The sequence below is a fragment of the Acipenser ruthenus genome, unplaced genomic scaffold, assembly GCF_902713425.1.
Source record: "Acipenser ruthenus unplaced genomic scaffold, fAciRut3.2 maternal haplotype, whole genome shotgun sequence".
Lineage (NCBI taxonomy): Eukaryota > Metazoa > Chordata > Actinopteri > Acipenseriformes > Acipenseridae > Acipenser > Acipenser ruthenus.
Window position 1 is genome coordinate 15,001 of NW_026707478.1, and position 9,826 is coordinate 24,826.

The window sequence follows — 9,826 nt, forward strand, 5'->3', positions numbered from 1 at the left end:
TAACATTACTTCCCTTGATTTAAAATCAACACACCTCACAATATATCCGAGCATCTTGTTGGCCTTTTTTATTGCTTCCTCACATTGTCTCGATGAAGACATTTCTGAGTCAACATAAACTCCTAGGTCTTTTTCATAGATCCCTTCTTCAATTTCAGTATCTCCCATATGATATTTATAATGCCCATTTGTATTGCCTGTGTGCAATACGTTACACTTCTCTCTATTAAAATGTAATTTGCCACGTGTCTGCCAAGTTCTGAATGCTGTCTAGATCATTTTGAATGACCTTTGCTGCTACAACAGTGTTTGCCGCCACTCCTATTTTTGTGTCGTCTGCAAATTTAACAAGCTTGCTTACTATACCAGAATCTAAATCATGAATGTAGATTAGGAATAGCAGAGGACCTAATAGTGATCCCTGAGGTACACCCCTGGCTACCTCACTACATTTTGAGGTTTCTCCTCTATTTAGTACTTTCTGTTTTCTACATGTTAACCACTCCCTAATCCATGTGCATGCATTTCCTTGAATCCCTACTGCATTCAGTTTGAGAATTAATGTTGAAAGGGAGGGAAGATCTTCTCCACATTCTTTTGAATGACAAATGTTCGTTTTGAAAAGTAAATGTTGAAAGGCCGGGAAGATCTTCTCCACAGAAGATCCTCCCAGCCTTTCAACTTTTTTTCAGAAAAAATACAATTAAAAAAGGCATCAGTGTTTAATTTCCAGATGATTTTAAACTTGCAGCACATTTCAAACGACTATCGGAACATTATTTCTTTAAAACAAATGTGGATATTATTTATTTTTCAATAAAGGATTTTAAGATTTTTTTCTCAAAGAGTTTCCCAGTTTTCAATCATTTGAAACATGTACTGTCTTCCAAATGCCTGTTCCTAACGAATTGGCTATTCTCCTTGCTTGACACATTCCTATTTTTATGAAATGTAGCAGTTGCATGAGAGGCAGAGCTGCAGCATCTGCCCAGCTAGGAGCTGCCTTGCTGTGCCAAGTTATGCGCTCCATACCCTTGCTGTGCGGATCTTTGTTGTATTTAAAATGACATTTTTACGCAGAGGAGCAGGGTACAGACAAAGGGAGCAGGGGACAGTTCAAAGGGAGCAGAGGGCAGGGTAGATTAAACAGCTTTGTATGTAGATTAAACATATTTATACTGGGGCAGTACACAATAGCCGGGATCCCTGAACTAGCCAATGTTGGAACTTAGTGTGACAATACTGGAATATGACCAGAGTCAGAATAGTGCTACATGACCATAGTCAGAATTGAGTTACATGACAAGAGTCAGAATACTGCTACATGAACAGAGTCAGAATTGAGTTATATGACCACAGCCAGAATCGAAGTAAATGACCAGAGCTACAAAAAAAGCTTTACCTTCTTCTAAGGTATAAAGTCGGTCTCTGTCAACAAGTACAGGTGTTTATACACTGACACAGCCCCTGTGTAAATGAGATCAGGCCTTTATACACTGACACAGCATCTCTGTCAACAAATACAGGTGTTTATACACTGACACAGCATCTCTGTCAACAAATACAGGTGTTTATACACTGACACAGCATCTCTGTCAACAAATACAGGTGTTTATACACTGACACAGCATCTCTGTCAACAAATACAGGTGTTTATACACTGACACAGCATCTCTGTCAACAAATACAGGTGTTTATTTGTACGCCTTTGAACAAATGACAAACAGTATTGCACAGAAACGTCTGGGGTGGTTTAAAATTGACACAAAGCTGCATTTTATCACCAAATGGTCTCAAATTGTAGGTCTGATCACTGTGGACTAGAGCATTTTTGCAATATGTGTGGAACTTTCCTATTTATGGAGGTATGCAGCCTCAAAGCTAGCTGGTTTTTGCTGTGCAGTCAAATCAACTGTATTGAACAGAATGGTATATAACTGCCAGTTTACTAATAATGAAAGAAATCCCCCAAACAGGCAAAAGTGGGTTTAAATTGAAGATCACAACTTCTAGTTTACATTAAACCTGACTATGTGGCTAAGAAATGTGGAGATATTGAGAAACTGGGAGGAAACCATTGACATATTCAGCTATTTTTCTATAACTGCCAGTTTACTACTAATGAATGAAAAATACAAAAAATCACCAAAACAGCCAAAACTGGGCTCAAATTGAACATCTCATCCTCTAGACAGCTTTATTTCTGCAGCGGCAGAAATAAAGCTATCAAAGGTGACGAGCAGGTATGTACCCTATGTGTACTGACACACAGGAGAGCATAGGGGCCTCAGAAGAGCAGGCAATTAATATCGGCGGCTGTGTAGGGCAGGCTCGCTTCAAAAAATGGAAGGCTAATCGCGCTTGGCTAAAGGCTAATCCCAGCGGTTCAGTCATTTGCTCGGTTTGTTCAGCAATTCGTGATCTGGGAACCCATATAAAAGAACGACCTGGAATTGACCAGGCCTTTATGAATGGCACAACTGCAACATCAGCCAAAAAACTAAATGACAAAATAAGTGAACACGGTAAATGCAAGTCTCATATGAAATGTGAACACATAGCGCAAGCCAGACAAAAGCAGGCCATAGAGAAAGCTGCTGAAAACAGCACTGCAGTGATCGGAAAAAACGACGAGCATAATGATAACAGCCTACATGATTTGTAAAGAAAACGTTTAAGATGCATCCAAACATTTTGCAGCTACAGCAGCTTAATGGATTGGATACTGGGAACATGCTGCATTCCGACCATGCAGGTTGTAATATGCTCTCGTTTGTAGCAGACAAAATGGCTGCACAACTTGCAAAGTATGTAATTGATTATTATTATTATTATTTATTTCTTAGCAGACACCCTTATCCAGGGCAACTTACAATTGTTACAACATATCACATTATTTTTACATACAATTATATTATTTTAGGCAACTATTTTTTTAACATTGTGCCGCTAAAGTCGGGGACAGGTGCTGGCATTGCAGATGAGTTGCTTTCCAGCCTCAATCAGTATGGCATCACTGCAGACATACTTCGAGAGCGTCTGCTGGGTTTTGCAACTGATGGAGCAGCATCGATGCTGGGGAAATACAAAGGGGCAGCATCAATTCTGCGAGAACAGATCAACAACAATCTAATCGAGATTCACTGCATGAACCACAAACTGGAGCTTGCTGTTCATGACGCTGTTCGAACAGTAAAGGAAGCAAGTCATTTTCAGCTATTAATCGATTCACTGTATTCATTTTTTTCACTAAGTCCCAAGAACCAGAGGCAACTTGAAGCTGTGGCTGCTGAGCTCTGTGTACATATACACAAGGTTGGTCGAGTTTCTGACGTCCGTTGGCCGTCATCTTCCTGCACATCGGTGACTGCTTTATGGGAAAGTTACCCTGCCCTTGTTACATTTTTTAGAAATGGTTCAACAGACATCTCACGTTCTTCACAGGACAAAGCAGAATGTGGTGGTCTACTGGGGAAGATGACAAACTGGCTGTTTGTAATGGAAGTAGCAACAATGAAAGATGCACTCGAGACGCTAAAAGCGCTATCCCTGTTTCTTCAAAATAGGAATTCCACTGTCATCACTGTCAAGCCGGAGATTGATGTTGCATTAAAAGCTCTACGTGCTATGAAGGACAGAGATTGAATAAATACCAGCACAATGAACAACGAGTTCTCAAGAGCCGGTGCATTTAAAGGGGTTCCAATCACACAGCCATCTGACGCTCAACAAATGAAATACAGAGGTTTCCGCACGCAGTTCATACAAGCTTTATTTGACAACATCGAAAGAAGATTTGATGATAAAGGGGTCCTGGAGGAGGCAGCCGTACTCAACCCCACATCATGGCCTGTAGAAGAGGATGCAAGAATTTTGTTTGGGGACGATAAAGTTATGAATCTGTGCAAAACTTTAAAATTCAACGTTTCACGACCTCTAACTATAAAGGAATTCAGAGAGCACAAAGATACTCAGCGCATGGGGGATAACCTGAACAAACTGGTAACCACAGTAGGTGTAATTCCTGTGGTCCACTGCTGAATGTGAACGTGGCTTTAGTGTGATGAACCTTATTCTGACCGACCAGAGAAGCCGAATGCATGTAAGCACACTGAACAGCATGCTGTTTGTTTCAATTAACGGCCCCAACATTGACACTTTCCAAGCTGAGAAATATGCAGAGTTTAAAGGATTAAAGAGGGACACCCACTCTGCAGAGGACAAACCAACAGGAAAGAAAAGAAACGAGAAAACGATTGCCCACCATACCAAACTGTTTTCTTAGACCGATCCAGCCACATCTTGGTGATATCGGTGAGTTTAAAACATTTAACTTATCTTACTTATGTTAATTAAAATGTAAAACGAAAATGAAAAATGATATATAAATAAATGGTGTGCATTTACAACTTCATGTCACCAGGAGTCTCCAAATCAGTTAATGTTTGTTACTGGAAATATAGTAGCTGTGTGAAATATTAACCCTTTGCAGTTCATTTATTAAGTGCGTGTCAGGTCCAATTTATTTTCACACACGCAGTTTATTTTAGACGCGCTGTTTAAAAGTATTTTTTTTCACAGTAAAACAGGTTTAAAAGACACTTCAAAACAACAGGACACTCAGTACTGCATCTCCAGCAAACACCTCAGTAATGCGATCCAAGTCATTATTTTATTACTATAACATCTCAAAAAGCTCTGCAAATGTCTGTGATATTCTCTGAGCGCTGGATGCGGAAGCAGCTATCTTGTTTGTGTATGTCCGTGTTATCTATGTAGTGTCGGGTCTATCAGTATTCATGAGATACACCCACTATTTTTTTTTTTTCCGGCTTCTCTCGGCTCCTATCGGTCTCACTCGGCCATTGAATAGTTTTCTCGGCTTTTTCCGGAGAAAAAAGACTAGAGACCTGTTTTTTGTGTCTTTTTGATGATGTCGGACAGGGTCCGACATTGGACCGGAAAGGGAAAATTGCGATGTCAGACCAGGTCCGACATAGGACCGCAAAGGGTTAAGGTAATCCAATCAGAAATGCTAATGACATATTTCAGGTATATAAAGGCTTAAGTTCTTAGTGTATCCACCTGAGGCAATCGTGGCCAGTAGTCGTGCGCAAAATTATACAAATCGAGCAAAAACTTCACAGAAAAAAAACTATATGAAAAGTGCATTCTTAAAGGCGGTGGCTAAGCTGAAAATTAGTGGTTCCCATTAGTGTATGTGTTTTAAAAACATTTAGAACGTCCCTCATACAATGAATTCAGGTATGAATGACAGCCTTTAGTAGACTCAATTCAATATCCATCCACATTATTGTATTTTAGCACCATTGCAGTCACGATTACAATTACAGTTATAAGGTTTAATTACAAACATCATGAAATAATGAGAGTAATTATTCCCAGTGTCACTCCTGGAGGTTGGCCAGACGTCTCTGTGAAAGCTTTTGTATCTTGCTCTTCTCGTTGAATATCTTCACTTTGACAGTTGTCCAATCATGCCTTATATTTGAGTGCTGGAACAAAAAATCCTCCATCTCTTTTTTACCTATAATACAAAATGGAGTGAGGTAACCAGTGGTGTACCACAGGGATCAGTATTAGGCCCTCTGCTATTCCTAATCTACATTAATGATTTAGATTCTGGTATAGTAAGCAAACGTGTTAAATTTGCAGACGACACAAAAATAGGAGGAGTGGCAAACAATGTTGCAGCAGCAAAGGTCATTCAAAATGATCTAGACAGCATTCAGAACTGGGCAGACACATGGCAAATGACATTTAATAGAGAAAAGTGTAAAGTTTTGCATGCAGGCAATAAAAATGTGCATTATAAATATCATATGGGAGATACTGAAATTGAAGAAGGGAACTATGAAAAAGACCTAGGAGTTTATGTTGACTCAGAAAGCTATAAAAAAGGCCAACAAGATGCTCGGATATATTGTGAGAAGTGTTGAATTTAAATCAAGGGTAGTAATGTTAAAACTTTACAATGCATTAGTAAGACCTCACCTAGAATATTGTGTTCAGTTCTGGTCACCTCGTTACAAAAAGGATATTGCTGCTCTAGAAAGAGTACAAAGAATAGCAACCAGAATTATCCTGGGTTTAAAAGGCATGTCGTATGCAGACAGGCTAAAAGAATTGAATCTATTCAGTCTTGAACAAAGAAGACTACGCGGCGATCTGATTCAAACATTCAAAATCCTAAAAGATATAGACAATGTCGACCCAGGGGACTTTTTTGACCTGAAAAAAGAAACAAGGACCAGGGGTCACACATGGAGATTAGATAAAGGGGCATTCAGAACAGAAAATAGGAGGCACTTTTTTACACAGAGAATTGTGAGGGTCTGGAACCAACTCCCCAGTAATGTTGTTGAAGCTGACACCCTGGGATCCTTTAAGAAGCTGCTTGATGAGATTTTGTGATCAATAAGCTACTAACAATCAAACGAGCAAGATGGGCTGAATGGCCTCCTCTCGTTTGTAAACTTTCTTATGTTCTTATGTTTTTATATTAATATAGGTTAATCTATTGAAATACATGGATAGACCTAAAGAATACTACTGTGCGTCATAGAAAAAAAATCTTGTAATACCCAAATGGTAATATTTTCGCTGGGCTCTGAACGATGGTATTATCACTTCAACACATCAGCTTGAGCTCAAAGTGTGGCTTGTGCAGAGCTGGCATTTCAGTCTATCCACCACGCAGACCCGAAAGGGAAGACACATATTGTTCAGACTCAAATCCATATATTACAATAAACAATAGCTGGTTTAGTGTGTATTACCAGGGGTAATACCATCTGAATGGTTCCTGTCCCCAAAACTCTCTCCCCAAAACCTCTCTATGGTATTATTCCCTGGTAGTACACACTGAACCAGCCATTATTCCAGTTGTTAAATGATACAATAATTAACATTTTATATAAAAAAAAAAAAAAAAAAACAACAAACAAAAACACAATAACATTTACAGACTAGCCATAATCCCTGGACTGTTCCATTATACAAAGGTGTTTGCTTTACATAAAAAAGTAGCCGCATGTAAGAAACAGGGCATATTTATGATGGTCTTTACACAAATACAGTTTGCACCATATACAGTATATCTGTGTATTTACAAGTAGTCTCAGGCCGATTGGTTTGGTGCAAATTCTGGGGTGAATCAGTTTGTTTTGGATGTTTCATTTATGCCTGCAAATGAACTGAACCGTACTTCAGCATGCACCAAACGACCATTTGTGAAAGGGCTTTTAAAAGACTCAAAAGTACTGTATGCCTAAATTATTGTTTGTTACTAGCAATATTAACACATTGTTTTCTTCACAAAAAAAGGATGTAAATCCCATTTTGATGCAAATACCTTGATAAATCTGACTGAAGGCAAAGATACTGGTACCCAATAAAGTACAGGTGTGTGGATTTGTGTTAATCTGCATATTTGAAAACCAGTTGAATATTTTATATAAAAAATTACACTGCAATATAATTATATGATAATCGTGGTATTTTTTCTGATAGTTATCATACCATGAGAATTTCTTAGCATCCCACCTCTACATCTGACCCTATGTCACACCTACGTCAAACTTATCCAATTGTCAGGAAAATTCATATGGATACCCAAACACCCCACCCCCAATAAAGAAACTAAAAATATAGTAAAATGCCAAAGGATTATGCTATTGGGGGCGGGGAGTGTTTACTTTGAACGGACTCAGACAGAATGTATAAGAAAACTAAATATTCAATATATGTATGGCACCATTACAATCATTACAATCTCACCTGGCATTTGTTTTCTGCTTTCACCTTGTAAGGCTTGAAATAGATAAGCACTTGGTCTTCATCTACTTTGGCCCATCTTGTATACTTTCATCCTGCACAAGATAACAAATACAATTATGAAGTTACTTCATCAGTGGCGGACTGTAGCAAGATTGATTGATGTAGCAATCTCTGTGTCCTCCAGTTTGAAAGATCCACTTGCACACAATAGTGGGCTATATAACTTGATTTCATTAGTATGCTTAGCAATCCCCGGAACAATGAGACCACATAGAAAAAACAATACTTTAATCTGCATTTTCATCATATAACTCTATACATTAAATTAATTTATGAAGTTAATATTTTTTATATATAAATGTATGAAAAATAAATTTGGTTCAAGTACATGTATTGGGGGTTGTTTTAAAACAAAATCTGACAGGGGATATTATATTATTTCTACCATTTTCCCTGCACCTGGAATCTGTGTCTATTTCACAAACACCAAAGTTGGGATTCATTTAAAACAATAAAATCACCAGTTTGTTTTATTGTTAAATAAAAAAATAAAAAAAAAATAGTAAATGGGGAAAACTGACTTGGCTTAGTGGCTGCCATGGTTTTATAATTGACATATAAATTAAATCAATGTCTACATAAGACATATTAAAAAGTGGATGAGTAAAGGTCTCCACACACCAGACACAAAGTGATTTTTTAATTGGCAACGACTCCCGACGAGACCTTTCGCAGCGACATGACCACACAAACCAGCAGCGATAGGTTTGAAAATTGCCAGATCTATACAACTGTTCAAAATTGCTATTGACAGAACTATGATCAAGACTGGTACTACTTATCAACATGATGTGGAAATTATGAGTGTCTTCTCTGATGGTATTTCAACACATATGGCAATAAATCACACATACCAGGCTTATCCAGTTCTTTCGAAATGGACTCCCATATATTCCCTTTCAAATCTGTATCTTTATAATTGTGATGGCCTTTGTCATAAAGCTCTGGGTAGTTTTTCAACGACAAGTATTTTTCCTCCGTCATTTTGGAAACTGCTTCACCCTGCTGGACCACGTGCATTGAAGCTGTTCTCCGATTGCTCAATGCCCTAGTTGACGTGCGTCAAATCGCAAAAAATCGGATTCAATCCTATTTATTTCTCGTCAGTCCAGTGCTGCCCTGGTACCGTTCCTGCGTAGCTTGTCGTGTGAAAGATACTTATCAAAAGTATAGGTTCTATTCATTTTGACGCATCACTGCACAGTTTCGCTTGTCGCATTGCATCTTAAGTGCCCGAAATGCCTTATAAATGCATATGCACAACAGTATCTCTTTCATACTGACCGGAAATTTCAGTTTTTCACCACCACCATCCCTGTACTGTAACAATCGTCCGCTAACAACACCTTTTGGATTTTCTTTTCCACTGTCCCCTTAATTGACCTGGCTGTGTGGCATGGAGCATTGTCCTGCTGGAAAAACCAATCCTCAGAGTTGGGGAACATTGTCAGAGCAGAAGGAAGCAAGTTTTCTTCCAGGACAACCTTGTACTTGGCTTGATTCATGCGTCCTTCACAAAGACAAATCTGCCCGATTCCAGCCTTGCTGAAGCACCCCCAGATGAGTCCAATTTTCAGCTTTGCCCAACACCTGGTCGTCTAATGGTTAGACGGAGACCTGGAGAGGCCTACAAGCCACAGTGTCTCGCACCCACTGTGAAATGTGGTGGAGGATCGGTGATGATCTGGGGGTGCTTCAGCAAGGCTGGAATCGGGTAGCTTTGGCATGAAGCAAGCCAAGTACAAGGTTGTCCTGGAAGAAAACTTGCTTCCTTCTGCTCTGACAATGTTCCCCAACTCTGAGGATTGGTTTTTCCAGCAGGACAATGCTCCATGCCACACAGCCAGGTCAATCAAGGTGTGGATGGAGGACCACCAGATCAAGACCCTGTCATGGCCAGCCCAATCTCCAGACCTGAACCCCATTGAAAACCTCTGGAATGTGATCAAGAGGAAGATGGATGGTC